The following is a 16,022-nucleotide window of genomic DNA, read 5'->3' as shown; positions in this document are numbered from 1 at the left end:
GTTTTTTGCAGATGGGCACTTCTGTGAAGAAAGCGTTTGGGCTTTGATACAAGTTCAGCTGTATGGACAACATGCTGAAGTTTATTTTATTAGCTTTCGTAGTTCTACGATTTGGACAATTTTGGACAATGTGTTACACAAGACAGCATTTGAGACATGTCATCTTTTTAGTTATTTTATTGTGGTTTTACAGTTTGCGAATATTTTTTTTCATTACTTTTAACATTTTTAGTGGCGATTCTTAAATTAGCATGCGTTAAAGGTTGTCATTTAATTTATCGCTTTTTTGCTGGCCATTTCAGATGGACAATTTAGCATTTTTCTGTTTCTGAATAACACGAGACACAAGACTTTTTACTTCACTTTTGGTATTTTAAGTGGTAATTCAATTTGCGAAAGTTTGTGTTAAAGGTTGTCGTTAAATGTATTGCTTTTAGAACGTACACTGTAGTTGTACACATTCAGTCGGACAATTTTGGACAATGCGTCTTGCAGGTTTATTTTTTTCCCGAACAACACAAAAAAAAAAAACAATCGGTGAAATGTCATTAATTTAATTTAATTTAATTTAATATATTATATGTATACTATAGCCATACACATTTCAGACGGATAACTTTTGGATTTTGGAGTTGCCTTTTCGTTTTTGTTTTTTTTTATAATGAAACATAGAATTTTAGTTTTTATGTGCGTTTTACACTTTTTCTTCACTTTTTTTTAGTTAAATTTGCATGCTGCGCTAAAAATGGAGCTAAGGATGCATCTTTACAACTATCACTTTTAAAGAAGGGACACTACAGCTTTACACACTTCAGACAAATCATTTTGGATGTCGCGTGACGTGTCTTGCTTTATTATTTTATTATTATTTATTTATTTTTGTTAATGATGGGTCAAGTTAAAAACAGTACAACTCATTTTTGAAAGCAATAACTCTTCTCACGCAAACAATCTTTAAGAAATATGTCTAATCGGGATCAGGTGACTCTAACAATGCAAATATACGCAGCTTCCTTAAGACCGATTAGTATTCATTGGTCAATTACGAGAGAAAATAATTTTGACTCAGTTCGTTAAAACATACATATTTACATTACGTTTACAATGTTTTCTAAACATAACTAGATAAACCTCTTGTTATGAGATACCAACATTATCACGTTCCATTCTGTTATCCTTATATATATCATACAAAAGCTATTGGTTTTACTGACTTGACAACTTACATTGTTATAAATTAGCAAACACAAGGTTCGTAAGTTATTACAATTAGACTAGTCTCATGTTAACATGTATAACTGTCAAAGTCTCAAGGCTATTCTTGACATATTGTAGCAAAGCTTTGTAAGAAACCCCACTGTAAGATGGTTACTGTACAAGTATATTTTGTTTGTTTTCACAAACCAAAGAGCAAGTCCAAATCAAATAAGACAATTTATTATTTGGTTATGGACAGCAGAATGTCAACATAGTTAACTTGTATCGGATCTGGAACTATTGTGACTTAACTTTTCAAGATGTTGAGATGTTTCCTGACTCAACAAATATAGTTTCACGACAAACAAGCTTATGAAAAGAAGATACACACAAACACACTCGCACACACAACCATACCAATCTAAAGTAGCAGCAGCCATTTGTTCTGCGAGCCATGAATATTTAATACACCACGTAACTTGAAAATAAATTGTTAATATAAGAGGGGGAGCTGAGGTCTTGTAGAAAAACGAGGCTGAGTTATGCCACAGGTCAGTCCTGTTCCATTCAAAGTCTGAAAGGAATGTGGGAAGGGGAGGGAGGAAAAGGAGAGGGGATAGACGGCTGGGAATGGGAACCGAGAGGGAGGGGAATGTATAGGATGTCCTCACCATTAGAAATGACCACCGGGGTGGTCGTGACTATCAAACACTGATAACCACGGTAACAAATAACCAACTGTCAAGCTAGAACAAGTTGTTCCTAATGAAACTGTACCATGATACCCATAGTTTTAATAGATTAGTAACTCAAATGAACTATTGTAACCAAATTTACCACATAAAAACATGAGTAGAAACAGTTTGCACTAAGAAACAGCTAGCAAATTTTACAAACAATTACAAAGAACCAGCAAGTAACACACTGAATTCAATGTTCAGTTTTGAAGTAGGAATAGTGAAATAGTGTTTTCTTGAGAAATCATATTTACAGTGGATATTAATAATTTTTATAATTTTTCAGTAGTAGCAACTGCAGTTATTATGGTAGGCTATCTTGGCATAAACATGTATATTTTTAATCGTTTTTGGCAACTTAAAATACACATGTTTGAAGAAACCAATGTAAATTTCAAAAAAAAAAAAAAAAATATATATATATATATATATATATATATATATTTTAAGTAGTGTTTATAAGGGAAATTCTGGGAACATCCAATTCAGTTCTAAGTATAACGAGTTCATTCAATCAATAAATTAATATTTTTTTAGTTCTAAAAACATTTACGCTATTTTTATGTATATATAATTCACGTCGCTTTAAGAATCTGCCCATTAAAGTTTATGCATTTAAAATTTGAATACACCTGATATATATTCAACTTCAGGTTTGTAAAAGCAGCTAAAATGTTCCAAGAAACGCATGTTTAACAAAACACTGAGCGCTGAGACAGTAACACAAACATTATGGAGCTTTCAAAATATAATCCGAATCAATTCAAAAGCAGCCAAGAGGATTAACAGGCACAAAAGCGCAACGATGGCATAGACTCACCTCTGCATTCCTGTTATGTTTATCCAAAGCAGCGCGCAGTTGTAGTGTTGAGTTGGTCACTTCACTTTGTGCTCCTTTGTGGCTCTTGGGCAAACGCGTCTCGCATCGCATCTGGGCGGGGCCGGAGCGCCGGTGATGTCACGGAGAGGGGCGGGGATTCGGAGACGAGTGGGCGGAGACTGGAATCCGGTGGTTCACCATCTGTCACCGTGGGCCCTCAAGGAAAATCACTTTTCCCCTGGCGTCTAGAGTTTGCCTGATCAATTATTAATTTCACTGAGTGATGATGCGGATGATATTCATTCTGTCCCCTACATCAAGCTTTCCATCACTTTCATACTTCTACTCCTAAGAGCAGACTGAAAATATGACAGGCTACATAATTTCTAATATAATGTAATATTAAACAGAAAACATATTAATAACTCATTTTAATGGGTTTGGATTTTTTTATTATTATTGATTTAAAAGTAAGAAATGGAATTAACAAATCTAATCTGTTCAATGATTTAAATGTTTCAGTTTCAAAATTATATTTATTTTGTGAGGCATACAGTCAAAATGTCAAGGTGGTATAATGGTGCAGACATTGTAAGAAATAAAAGTGCTTTAAAACATTTAAAATATTGACTAAATAAAAGCTGGAATCTTAGAAAAATGTTTAGTTTGGTATGTTTTCTAACAAAGAATCATAAAAGTCATAGCAGGTTAAAGCATTATAAATGTGTCTCTTTTTTTCTTCCATATTAAAGTAAGTGTCGTAGTGGTCAAAGGTTTACCTGTTAGCATTGCACACTTCTCCTAGTGATGTGCCAGCCAAGCAAGTGGCAATGATGAATAGAAATGCTAACAGATAGCTCCTTACAAGTGGTATGGACTGTATCCAAAATTACATATTTCCCCTATATAGTAGGCAAAAAAACAGTATGTGAACATACTATGTCCATATTTACAATATTCATACAAATTAGGCAAAACGTATTCAGATGACTGAGAAAAGTACACATCCAATGGACAATTTACTGTCCCATGAGGCCACCGGAGAGGATTTGCAAAGCAGTGAAGTGGGCACAGTAGGTTACATCATGGCAATGTCAACATGTCGTAAGTCCGAATTACATTCATACTACACACATTACAAAACGGACATATTTAATTCTTGCGAAGTAATTGACTGTTCACAAAGAGCTTGATTGACAGGCGATCTGACCAATCATGACGCTGAATCCACCATCTTGCCGACAGACAAATCAGAGAGGAGAATAGATTAACTTTGGTGGACTTAAACTTGAACAATGTTGCATATTGATGTCTTTCCAAGGCTGAAATAATGTTCTTATGTTCATTCATGTTTATTTCGTGCTTTAAGTTGATATGAAAAGAGGAATGGTTTACGTGTCACTTGAACAGGCATTACAGGGATCTGTCACGACACATTAAAGAGCCACAAAATGGTATTTATTGTTTGAATTTCTTAAAAAATGACAAAATTTGAAAGCTGAGATCTTGTTTCATACCAGAAGTAACCTGCTCTGAGTCTTGTCTGTCGGAATATCGTCAGTTTCTTCTTTGCTCCACGATGTTTTTACTACATGAGAAAATGATGTGTTGCGCGCGCAGCATGACTTGTTGGACATAGCAACAGTAACTAAGGAGAGAAGGTTTTTGTGAAGAATCAATTACTTATTCAAAAGAAGTTAACTACTCAGAGAGTATGTGATTTCAGTTTATTGGATATAATTGTTGTCATGTTTTGTCATGTGACTATAAACAGGAAGTTATCTCACAAAGAGCCTCCATCCTAATACACATAGTAGGCAATAAACAGTAGCTATGTAACGCTGCATTAATGCCATATCGTAATTCCTGTAATTTCAATTTCCTGTAAAGACAACACGTGACATTCTACGTGGAGCTGTTCAGACACTTGGACTCTAGAACTATCGTACTATCAATGCCGAAACATAGCGCGTAATGAATCTGAGGTGGTCAGGTGGTACAAGTCGTAGCTCTCAGAAAACTCCCAGTTCACAAGTTGTAATTACGAGTTCTAAGAGGACGTGAATGCTTTTTACAAGTTGTTAATTACGGTAATTACGATATGGGGTGAACGCACCTTAAAAGTACCCAGATGACCAACTTAGAAAAGCACTGGAATGTGCGAGGCTTCCAGTGTCATTGTCATTAAAAGTTTGATATTCTGATTTATATGGCAAACTGGTAGTTACTATCACATTAATTTTGTCATAATCATAAACACGCTGGCTTGTAGCAGAAATAGTTTTACTGTTTACGAGCACTTTGTTTTTCTTCTAGTTATTTACTTATAGCGGCTTATCAGAAGTCTAGCACATTCAAAGTAAATAACTTCCGCATTGAAAAATAAGGTGGATAGGCCAAAAAAAAAAATCAAGCTGTTAAACAGTTTAGTATTACTGGTAAATGTTTATTAAATCTGACAGCAAAAGCATATTTCTGAGTTTAGTTATAAACCATGAACTATCTATTTACAGTATCTACCGATTAATATTTATGTGTGTGTGCGAGTTAAAAACCAACCAAGGAAAAAAGAGCAACAGAGAAAAAGCCGTCAGCTTGGAGTTTGAAGTTCTAGGAAGCTACAAAACCTTTATATGTATCCACAAAAATGCGTGGGGGTCTGTGGGGTGACGCTCAAGGGGCCGGTGGAATAATTTGATAGCAGTCTCAGGGAGGGAGCGAGAGCCGTTGCTATCTTTGAGACTGCAACAAAGAGACTCCTCTTCACCGCGAGCATCATGCCCTGCGTTCTCTGGGGGTGGTGAAGGCTTGTTGTCTGTTTTGTGAGAGGGGAAAAAATGCATTGAAAGGCAAAACGGAGCGAGAAAGAGATGAAAAACATATGAAAAGCCGCATGATATGACGAGTTGAGTTGCGCGTTGATTTGACAGACACCCGTCGTTACGCATGAAGAGATACTACACAGTTCATTAGTCTCCTTGACATCGTGTCAAAGTTTGAGGAAAAGAGTTCGTCCTCAGAGGGCTGTGTTTGAAAGGAAATAAAACCAAAAACAAACGTTCAAAAATACACTATCGTTCAGGTTTAAAGACTGTGCGGAATTAGCATACAGCCATGCAAGCAGAAAGCTCATTATTTGGGAAGTTCTCCTGTGCGCGTCCTTTTGTTGACATTTGTACGGGCTCCGCAAAGGCCTGTTTACACTTACTCTGTATTTTAGCCTGAGGTGCACACGGATGAAATGAAAAATATGGCATGCCAAATATGTTTGTATAATACCTTCCACATAAGCTTTATGTCAACTCCATAATGCAGACGCATAATAAATATAGCTACGGTTGCGTCTTATACGGTATTTAGAGAAGTACTCGCACGTAACTCAAGTTCCTTAATGATTTAATAGAGCATCTTTTAGAGGATTTTTACCATAGTACATGTCTAAAACCACACAGTTTATGTAAACAAAACAAAAAAACAACAAAAACATGTCAGTACTTGTTCAGTTTACTTGTTTAAGACAATCAACTTCCATCTACTTCTTAAAAGGACAGTTCACCCAAAAATAAGAATTGTCATCATTTTCTCACCCTCATGTCATTCCAAACATGCATGACTTTCTTTCTTCTGTGGAACACACAAAAATATATATATTTTAAACAGTGTTTCTTTCAACTGTTTGTTTCCATATAGTGCAAGTCAGTGGGGCCCAAAACAAAACTGGATCCCATTTTTGGCCAAACTGTCCCTTTAAATTAATATTTTCAGGGTTCAGTACAAGCTGATCATATTAGATATTACAGTACTGAGCTGTATTGTTAATAATGCACAACTTTAATAATTTTACATGGGAGAACTAATATAAGCACTTAAACAAAAATGCTAGCAGCACATTTCTGAATTCAGATGTAACCAAATTAATGTAAACAATTTATTTATTTATTTTTTCAAACTGAGGGTGAATGGTTTGGTGTGGTTAATGACAGAATGTCACATCTTGTATTTAACACAGTACGTTCCCTTAAAAGTATGTGCTGTATCTCTAAACCAGCAAGAATGGTTCAAGCTGTTTTTGTTGATATTATCTGCATGTATCGTCACACAGAGGGCATTTGTGCAGACTGCAGTAGTTTTCAGTGCCCGCTCTGCATTCTCAGGCATTGACTCAGAGGTTTTTCAGTCTGGGAACTGAACTATGGGAAACACACAGGGGTATTCAAGCGGCCACATCCTTATCTGGACTTCTGTTTGAGCTCCGAGGTCACGTGGTGAAGCAACGTAGCATGTTGTCACACCTGGCTGAAAAATAAACACAAAAAATTTGAGAATTTTGACAGCAAGTGAAGGCATTTGAGAATAAAATTATTATAATTTGACTCCCAGGCCATCACATGATCATATTCAGGCCAGTTAGACACTGTTTCTGCGTAAGTGTCGGGCTGGAAATTTTTCCACACAGCCAGCGTAATCTGTAAAACATGTCACAGTGGGCAGCTCTTGTCAGAGGTTTGGGCCATTTCCAAAGCTCTGTTAACATTAAAACCCTAGAGTGATGGCAAATATATAAAATGGGCTAACACACACACACACACAATGATGCAAGGCTTTGTAATTAACAATTTAAACAGAACCAGAGCTGCTTAGCAAGGGTGTGTGCTTCAGAAAAGACGTGTATGACACACATGAAGAACAGAGTGTTATTTCTGGCCTCTATTAAAAAGAAGAAAGAGAAGGGGAGAAAGATGGCTTTAGAGTGTGTGCATATATAAATGAGGGGGAATGTAATATAGTCACGTTCTAAATTGGTCACTTATAAGCTGTCAAGTTTTCATGATCCAACTGAAAAAAATCAGATTTTTTTTTCTCATCAAATATCCAGCAATTAGAAATACATCACATTACAGAAGTAAATTATGTTTAGATACCATATTTAAGTCCAATGCTTTCCATTCTGAAGGACTCATCCCTTCAAGGAACACACTTCTGCATCATCTTGCCGAGTTGCTGTCGTCACACACATACAATCATGGGAATGAAAAGTCCATCAGTTTTACCCTTTGAAATCTTTTGTTCTGAAGGGCACTTTGAAGTGCCCAGTTTTGAGCACTTTGGTTTGTATGACTCTTCAATATGGCAGCCATGATTGTTCTCTGCACTCCGAAGTGCCCTTTGGAGGCGGATTTATGCCATTTGAAATGCAGTGAGAAGATAAATATTCCCAGAATGCATTCTCAGCTAAAATGTTGACTATTAATATTTAAATCCTGACAAGTACAGAAAACAAGTTCAATCTAAGTCGATATGTTATGCATTTTTATATCATTAAGCTGGTCTCACGAGAAAAATGTAACTATTTTATGAGCTGGCAATTTTGGGTCCCACTTTATATTAGGTGGCCTTAACTATGTACTTACATTTAAATTAATAATTTGGCACAATTAACTTATTGTGTACATACATGTGTTTACATTGTACTTATATTTTTAAACATACCTATATGTAATTACATCTGTAATTAATTTCTGTAATTACATTTATAAGTACACTGTTGACCCATCCCTTACACCTTAACCCACCCTTAAACCTACCCATACCACCAAACCTGTCCCTAACCTTACCCGTATCCCACCTCAATAGCAGCAAAAGTGATTTGCAATACAATATGAACACAATAGGTACATTGTACTTATTTTTTGATGTAAGTACATAGTAGTTAAGGCCAACTAATATAAAGTGTGACCGCGATTTGTATCAAAATGTATGATTTTTAGCAAAAACTTAAGAATGAATGTTCACCCCTAACTGTCAAAGGGGCATAAGAAGATCTTATGTGAATGTATGAATGAGATTGCATGCTCATATGAATTCATATGATTTAGCCGTCAATTTGCCAAAAATGTAAAAAAGTTACGAATTGTCATGAGAATGTCTCGTATCACTATATTAGGTTAGCAACACGTTAAAGGGATAGTTCACCCAAAAATGAAAACTCTATGATTTACTCCCCCCTCAAGCCATCCTAGGTGTATATGACTTCCTTCTTTCATGAATGCAATCGGAGTTATATTTAAAAATGTCCTGGTTCTTTTAAGCTTTATAATGGCAGTGAATGGCTGTTAAAATCTTGAAGCCCAAAAAAGTGCATCCATCCATCATAAAAAGTGCCCCACACGGCTCTAGGGGGTTAATAAAGGCCTTCTGAAGCGATGTGTTTGTGTATGAAAAATATCCATATTTAACTGTAACCTCTAGCTTCTGCTAACATTCGTACGCGCTTTCAGGAGAGAGAGAGTTTCCAGTGGATAACGGAGAACATGTATAGCGTAAATTCAAGCTATAAATGCAGAGGAAAAAACAAAACAAAACACCATTTGCCTAAGCGTAAAATAGTTACGTATTGCCATGAGAGTTTTTTGGTATCACTGTATTAGCTTAGCAAGATTTCTAATATAAAGCATTATCCCAGGTAAGAAAAATATGCGCTAATAATGTTTCGCAAATGCTTCCATTAAGTTATGAAAATGTTATTTCTGAATGTTCACTGGACATTCAAAATGTCCAGTTTTCTATATGTTTTAAAAACACTTTTCTGGGTTATGTGAACATTCTATTCTCTAATTTTGCAAAAATTATGGTAGCGTTACTTTTGAATGTTCTCTGAACGTTTTGAAACAAGAAGTAACTATTATAAAATGTTAGAAGAACGTCTGACTTAAAAAGTTTAAAAAACAAGAACAATGACATTTTTGTGCTGATGTTTTAAGAACATTATTAAAGACTTAATTTTTAATGAACGTTCTACAGTATTGACGCTACTGAGCACACCTTTAGCCACATCTCTGAGAAAGATATCTGTTAACTGGTATTGTAAATTGGAGTAGTGTGAGTGTTCCAATTCTGTCACTTACAGGTTTCCATTTCAGTTAAGACATTGTTAGGAACTAGCAAGGTAGCTTATTAAGGTTTGAAAAAGAGCTCAAGTCTCACATCAGACTCGATTTCTTAGAGTAAAAAGTGCCTATTTAGTATAAAAAATGCTGTAGGGTTGAAATGCATTGTGGGAGCTGGGGAATGAACATGCTGATTTATTCGATTACCCTCAGTGCCATTTCATTTCCCTTTGTCAGAGAGGCACACACACACTTCTGATAGATATGAGCCTCCGTTCCGACTTCAGAAATGACGTCTGGAAAATGGCCCAATCCTGTCAAAGTCATCTTACAATCTCATTGGTTCCAGCTGTCCTGGGATAGTTAGTATTCATTAGTATAAAATAATAAATTATATATATTATATATATAAATTATATAGTGTTTTTTTCTCTGCTATTTTAATTTAGTTGCTTCTTTAGAGCAACAAATGAATCAAAATGCAATCGCTTTCCATGAAAAAAAAAAAAAAATCAATCTCTGTTTATCAGATTTTGTACTTTAGATCCGTGGCCCTCAAGCTGGGAATCTGCGTGAAAATATTGATGGCTTTGTGGCGTCCTTTTGCATTTGTGATGTGCGCTGACATTTTGAAAGCTTCCTGGGAGCCGTGAACTCTCAGCGGAAGCAAGGTTATAGTGAAGCGAAATGAATTGCCTTTCCGCACTGTTCGTTCTCCTTCAGGGCGTACACAAACACATAAGAATAACTGTCAATGTTATTGTTATAGAAAGATCGTCTGGCCGTTATGTTGGAAACGTCTTTGGAGCAAAAATACAATGCAAGAAATCAAGAAAGTCAAGTAGTTCTGAAGTACTTGATTTTAAGGTACTTGCATTACTTAATGCGTTCAAATCCAATCTTTGAGACTAACTAGCCTAGCCTAGAAGTGATCTAAGAAGTCGACACAACCACCCACAGTTTTTTGGCATTTAAAAAGACCACTTCATCAACCTAAAACAGTGGCCATAAAGCTGCTCTAAACATGTGGAGCCTGAGCCTCTTCTTCAATCTGTTGGATAATTAGCGCTTGAGTCGCTATTTGTCCAGGGACGTTCAAAAGACCATTGACTGCCATGGCAACGCGAACATGTCACGATATGGAGCCTTTGTCTCTTTGCTAAAGCATCAGTGGGACTTTCTCTATCTTAATTAGACTCAGGGACGACTCAGATGCAACTTTGGATTCAGAGTTGAATGGGAGTTTAAGCCCTATGTGCACATAAAACTGGCTAAAAATAGCCAAACATTTCACAGTTATTTCACAACATGCTCCAAGCTAATTTCCCACTCCCACCTTTTGATAAAATGTCAAACCACATTAAAAATAAGTAGACCATGGAGCTGGTTTCAAATCTACTTTACTCCCTAGCCCGTTAGATTAGCATAATGCTATCTGATTAGCCTGATATATTAGCTATCACTGCTACACAAGAGAAACGATCAATGTGAAATGTTTTTGTACTTTTAAACTAATCTAGGGTCATTTCTTTTTATGTGTTTCTCAGACCCAACGTTTTAACGAGAATGTAAAGCTGGTCTCAAATCAGTGACCAGAATGACTCTGTGACAGATTAGAGACTGAAGATGGCAACAATTACTGGATGACAAAAGCTCTTCCGATCAGCGCATTGTGTGTGTGGCCCAGATGATTTCCACATGCTGAGTCCATCTGCTGGTCGTTAGATAGTGAAGTACTTACAGTTCACTGCTGCACAAAAGTAAACGGAGAGTTAAATGTGTTTTTTAAAAAAGTAAAATATATAAAGTTAAAAGACAGAAGTCAATGAAAGAAGTTCATAACGTTACCAGTAGGGGGTCAAATTTTCGTTGGTTAGCATCGGTTAGCTGCCACAAAGAATTATGGGAAATGTAGCAACTAAATATGCTTCCTGCAAATACATACAGTATTGAAATGCAATTAAATGCATTTAAAATATACAAACAATGGCCAAAAATATACAAGACAAATATATATAATTTTAAATATATTTCCATTTTTAGAATTCCTAGAAAAATGATTATTCAATTAATAATACATTATTATTAGAAGAAATTATCAATTAATAAATTATTTAAATATATAAAATACATATTTATTTTTAGTTACATGTTTAATGTTACATTGTTAAAGTGTTTAATATGCAAAAACAATCATTAATATATTTTGCAAAAAAATAAAATAAAATATATGGCACATATAATATTATATTTCATGTTTAGCTGACCATCTTAGAATTATTCTAGCAGGTTAGCCTACTAGATGAGTATACTAGCAGCTAATTAGCCTGCTAGGTTTTATTTTAGTATTACTGATATGCTATTATAGGTTTTATTCATATTTTGAATTAGATTTTATCTGTGTATTTCATTTGAATTTTAGATACATTTTTAGTAATTTTGTTGTGTTTGTTATTTTTGTAAGTTCTTTTTATTAAATATTTTGTATAGTTTTTTTGTATTTAGTTTAAGTTATTTTAGTACTTCAGCTTAAATTAATCTAGACAATGGTTTATGGTTTTAGTTAACAATAATAACCCTGCCTGCTAGCTTAGCTAACACTGCTATAAAAAAATAACATGAAATGTTTTCGAACAGGCATTTTTTAGGATCCATCCAAGTCGCATACTTCCAGTTTGTATGTTCCCATTGAGATGAATGGGAATGCTAACGGTTAGCTCTTCCAAACATATATGAAATCATTACCAGGGCCCATTAGGACTCTTCAAATCTTATTAAATTGCCACTGGTGGCCGTTTCTCTGTATTAGCAAATAGTGAGCTATTCAGCATAGTTGACAAATTTTGTTTACTGAAGCATCATTAGACGTTAGTTATTAATGGTTTCTCGCAACAGACCGTTTAGACGGCACGCAGAGAGGAAAATAAAACAGATTCACTTGCAAATCCTGCATACTATAATCAGAAAATCACTCAAGCATTCGTTAGCTTGTTTAATGTAGTTTTTTAATATTAAAGAACAACATTTATGCGTGGTGAGATATATTCACACTTACTGGAGTTTATCTGGTCAATTTCACAAGCCCCGGTATACATTTTCTCTCTCTCTCCGGACCGTTTTATCAGCTGTTTGATGGAGTGAAGCGGCCTGAAAGCACGGCTCCGAGCTAGAAGGACCCTTCAGAAATCACTGCTCAGTTCTCACATGCAGGAAAAGAGAGAGAGAGAGAGAGAGAGAGAGGAAGATAGAGAGACATTGTGACAAAGCATCCAGTCCTGTCAGGTTGCCACAGTAACATCCATAATCCATGGCAATGTGACCTGATAAAACAGCCTTACTGACAGATCTGGCAGACACACGGTGAGACGCTAGCATCTCTTTTTCCACAGAGAGAGGAACTGCCTATTCTCTGCATGGCAGTTTCAGTTTATTTAAGCCTCTGTCTGCAACTGAGGATATATATATATATATATATATATATATATATATATATATATATATATATATACTGTATATATTTATATATATATACAGCAGTGGTCAGAATTATTGGCATCCTTGGTAAATATGATCAAAGAAGGCTGTAAAAATTAATCTGCATTGTTAATCCTTTTGATCTTTTATTAAAAAAATTCACAAAAATCTAACCTTTCACTGGATAATAAGAATTTAAAATGGGGGGAAATATCATTATGAAATAAATGTTTTTCTCTAATGCACATTGGACACAATTATTGTTATCCCTAGAAATTCTTATGAGTAAAATATCTCTGAAGTATATTCCCATTCTTATTCACAATTTTGAGCACTCCAGGGTGATTTTGAACATGAAATCATCCAGGTATGGCTTCCTGTTTTACAGAAATATAAATAGGTGGGAAAACAAAGCCCAAATTCCCTTAATCATCCATCACAATGAGAAAAACCAAAGAATATATTTATGATGTGCAGCAAAAGATAATTGAGCTTCACAAATTAGTGAAGTGGCTTTAAGAAAAGAGCTAGAGCAGTGAAAATTCCCATTTATTGCGAATTTCCAATCAACATAAAATATTACGAAACTGCCTGGAAGAGCACGTGTATCTATATCGTCCTAATGCACGGTGAGAAGGAGAGTTTGAGTGGCTAAAGACTCTTCAAGGACCACAGCTGGAGAACTGCAGAAAATAGTTGAGTCTCGGGGTCAGAAAACCTTTAAAAAAAATTTTTTTTTAAATTGTCAAACAGCACCTACATCACCACATGTTGTTTGGGAGGGTTTCAAGAAAAATTATCCTCGCTCATCCAAAAACAAACTCCAGCATATTCAGTTATCAGACACAACTGGAACTTCAAATGGGACTGGCTTCTATGATCAGATGAAACTAAAAAATGAGCTTTTTAGCAGCAAACACTCAAGATGGGTTTGGTGAACACAGGGATAAAAAGTACCCCATGTGTACAATGAAATATACTGCTGTAGTTTTGATGTTGTGGGCCTATATTTCTGCTGGAGGCTCTGGACATCTTGTTTAGACACATGGCATCATGGATTCTATCAAATACCAACAGATAAAAAATCAATAAGTGACTGACTCTGTTAGAAATCTTATAATGGGTCATGTTTGGATCTTCCAACCGTACAATAATCCAAACACAAACCTCAAAAACAACACAAAAATGGGTCACTGAGCACAAAACCAAGCTTCTGCTGGCCATTCCAGTCCTCTGACCTGAACCCTGTAGAAAATGAGTGGGGTGAACATTGTGTCCAATGTGCATAAGAGAAAAACATTTATTTCTTAATGATATTTCCCCCTATTTTAAATTCTTATTATCCAATCAAAGGTTAGAGTTTTGTGAATTAAAAAAAAAAGATCAAAAGGATTAACAATGCAGATGAATTTTTACAGCCTTCTTTGATCATATTTACCAAGGGTGCCAATAATTCTGACCACTACTGTATATATATATATATATATATATATATATATATATATTAATATATATATATATATATATATACTGTATATATACACACACACACACACACATACATATATATATATATATATATATATTATTAGTGCTGTCAAGCGATTAATCACGATTAATCACATCCAAAATAGGTTTTTGTTTACATGATATATGTATGTATACTGTGCATATGTATTATGTCTATATAAATACACACACATAGTTAAATGTGGTATATTTATATATTAAATATATTTATATGTAATATAAATAATACAAATATAAATATATACATGTAATATATACTGTATGTGTGTGCATTTATATATACATAATAAATATACACAGTACACACACATATATTATGTAAACGAAAACCTTTATTATTTATATATACATAATAAATATAGCCACACACACACACACACACACACACATATATATATATATATATATATATATATATATATATATACATATACACATATATATATATATATACACATACATATATATACATATATATAGTGTTTAAGCAGGTGAAGACCTGATAACCTTTCAGATAAAACTAATATTTCACTTACAATATATTTTTTAAAATCGTTCTGTTTACAATATGTTTTGGTCAGACAAAACTCATATTTTTGCTGTATGGGCAAGTGAGCTTCCAAACAAAGAGAATCCAGCCATCTGGAGCTGTTACATCACACTCATTGTGATTAAAATAGAAAGATGTGTGTGTGTGTGTGTGTGTGTGTGTGTGTGTCTTTGAGCGGGGCTGAATCAAAGATTAAAGGCTAATCATATGAAGTTATGGTGCATTTTCCCGCCGATTCAACACAGACGGGAAGTGACACGCTGACATGCCTCACAGTGCCGCAGTACATCTTCCTCTCAGACATAACAGCCTTTAGAACTTGTATACTCATGCATCACTGTATTATGTGGATGGATATATGGCCAATATTAAAGCTCTGTACTGTAATTATGATGAAGTCAGCTGTGTGTCTTACATTCTGTCTAGCAAGGCAAATCTCCTTCACTGGAGCTTTGGAAACTCATCAAGCATTTGGAAAGATTCCACAAAGAAAGGAAAAAGGTGTACACCCGGCCATTTCTTTCTCTTTACGACGGGCCATTAAACAAACATAATGGCCAAATTAAAATCCTGTCGTCCACCGCAGCACTTACGAAGCTAAGCTAAAAGAAGATGAAGCCAAATGAGAATGAGCCGATTACAGGTTAAATCTTCGGCTTAAACCATGACACTACACCCAATTTACAATATAATCTAATATCACTGCTTTGTCATATTAATATAACTGATATTATATTCATATTTATTATTAGTACTATTAACTATTTATAATAATGAATAATAAGTATTATTGTATTAATGAGCAATAAAACAATAAATATTATAAC

At 34.8% G+C, this 16,022-nt stretch overlaps 1 protein-coding gene and 1 long non-coding RNA gene across 3 annotated transcripts in view; both read right to left on the bottom strand.

The window, feature by feature from the left end:
- sh3bp4a (SH3-domain binding protein 4a) overlaps window positions 1–2,910 on the bottom strand; it is a 39,390-nt gene extending 36,480 nt beyond the window's left edge. The window contains exon 1 of one of the 2 annotated variants that reach the window (XM_058761356.1): window positions 2,755–2,910. The gene's annotated coding sequence lies outside the window, so the exon portion shown is untranslated. The remainder of the gene's footprint in view (window positions 1–2,754) is intronic. The other variant, XM_058761358.1, reaches the window with a different exon arrangement.
- A 3,236-nt stretch (window positions 2,911–6,146) lies between these two features.
- On the bottom strand, window positions 6,147–13,012 carry LOC131530849 (uncharacterized). The gene is made up of 4 exons (XR_009268525.1): window positions 12,697–13,012; window positions 11,490–11,572; window positions 11,282–11,391; window positions 6,147–7,050 (listed from the first exon to the last, which is right to left on the bottom strand). It is a non-coding gene; the product is annotated as an uncharacterized LOC131530849 (long non-coding RNA).
- Window positions 13,013–16,022: the final 3,010 nt, after the last annotated feature.

Source organism: Onychostoma macrolepis, chromosome 22, assembly GCF_012432095.1.
Source record: "Onychostoma macrolepis isolate SWU-2019 chromosome 22, ASM1243209v1, whole genome shotgun sequence".
Lineage (NCBI taxonomy): Eukaryota > Metazoa > Chordata > Actinopteri > Cypriniformes > Cyprinidae > Onychostoma > Onychostoma macrolepis.
The sequence above is the reverse complement of the archived record's forward strand: the minus strand, read 5'-3'. Positions and strand labels throughout refer to the sequence as shown.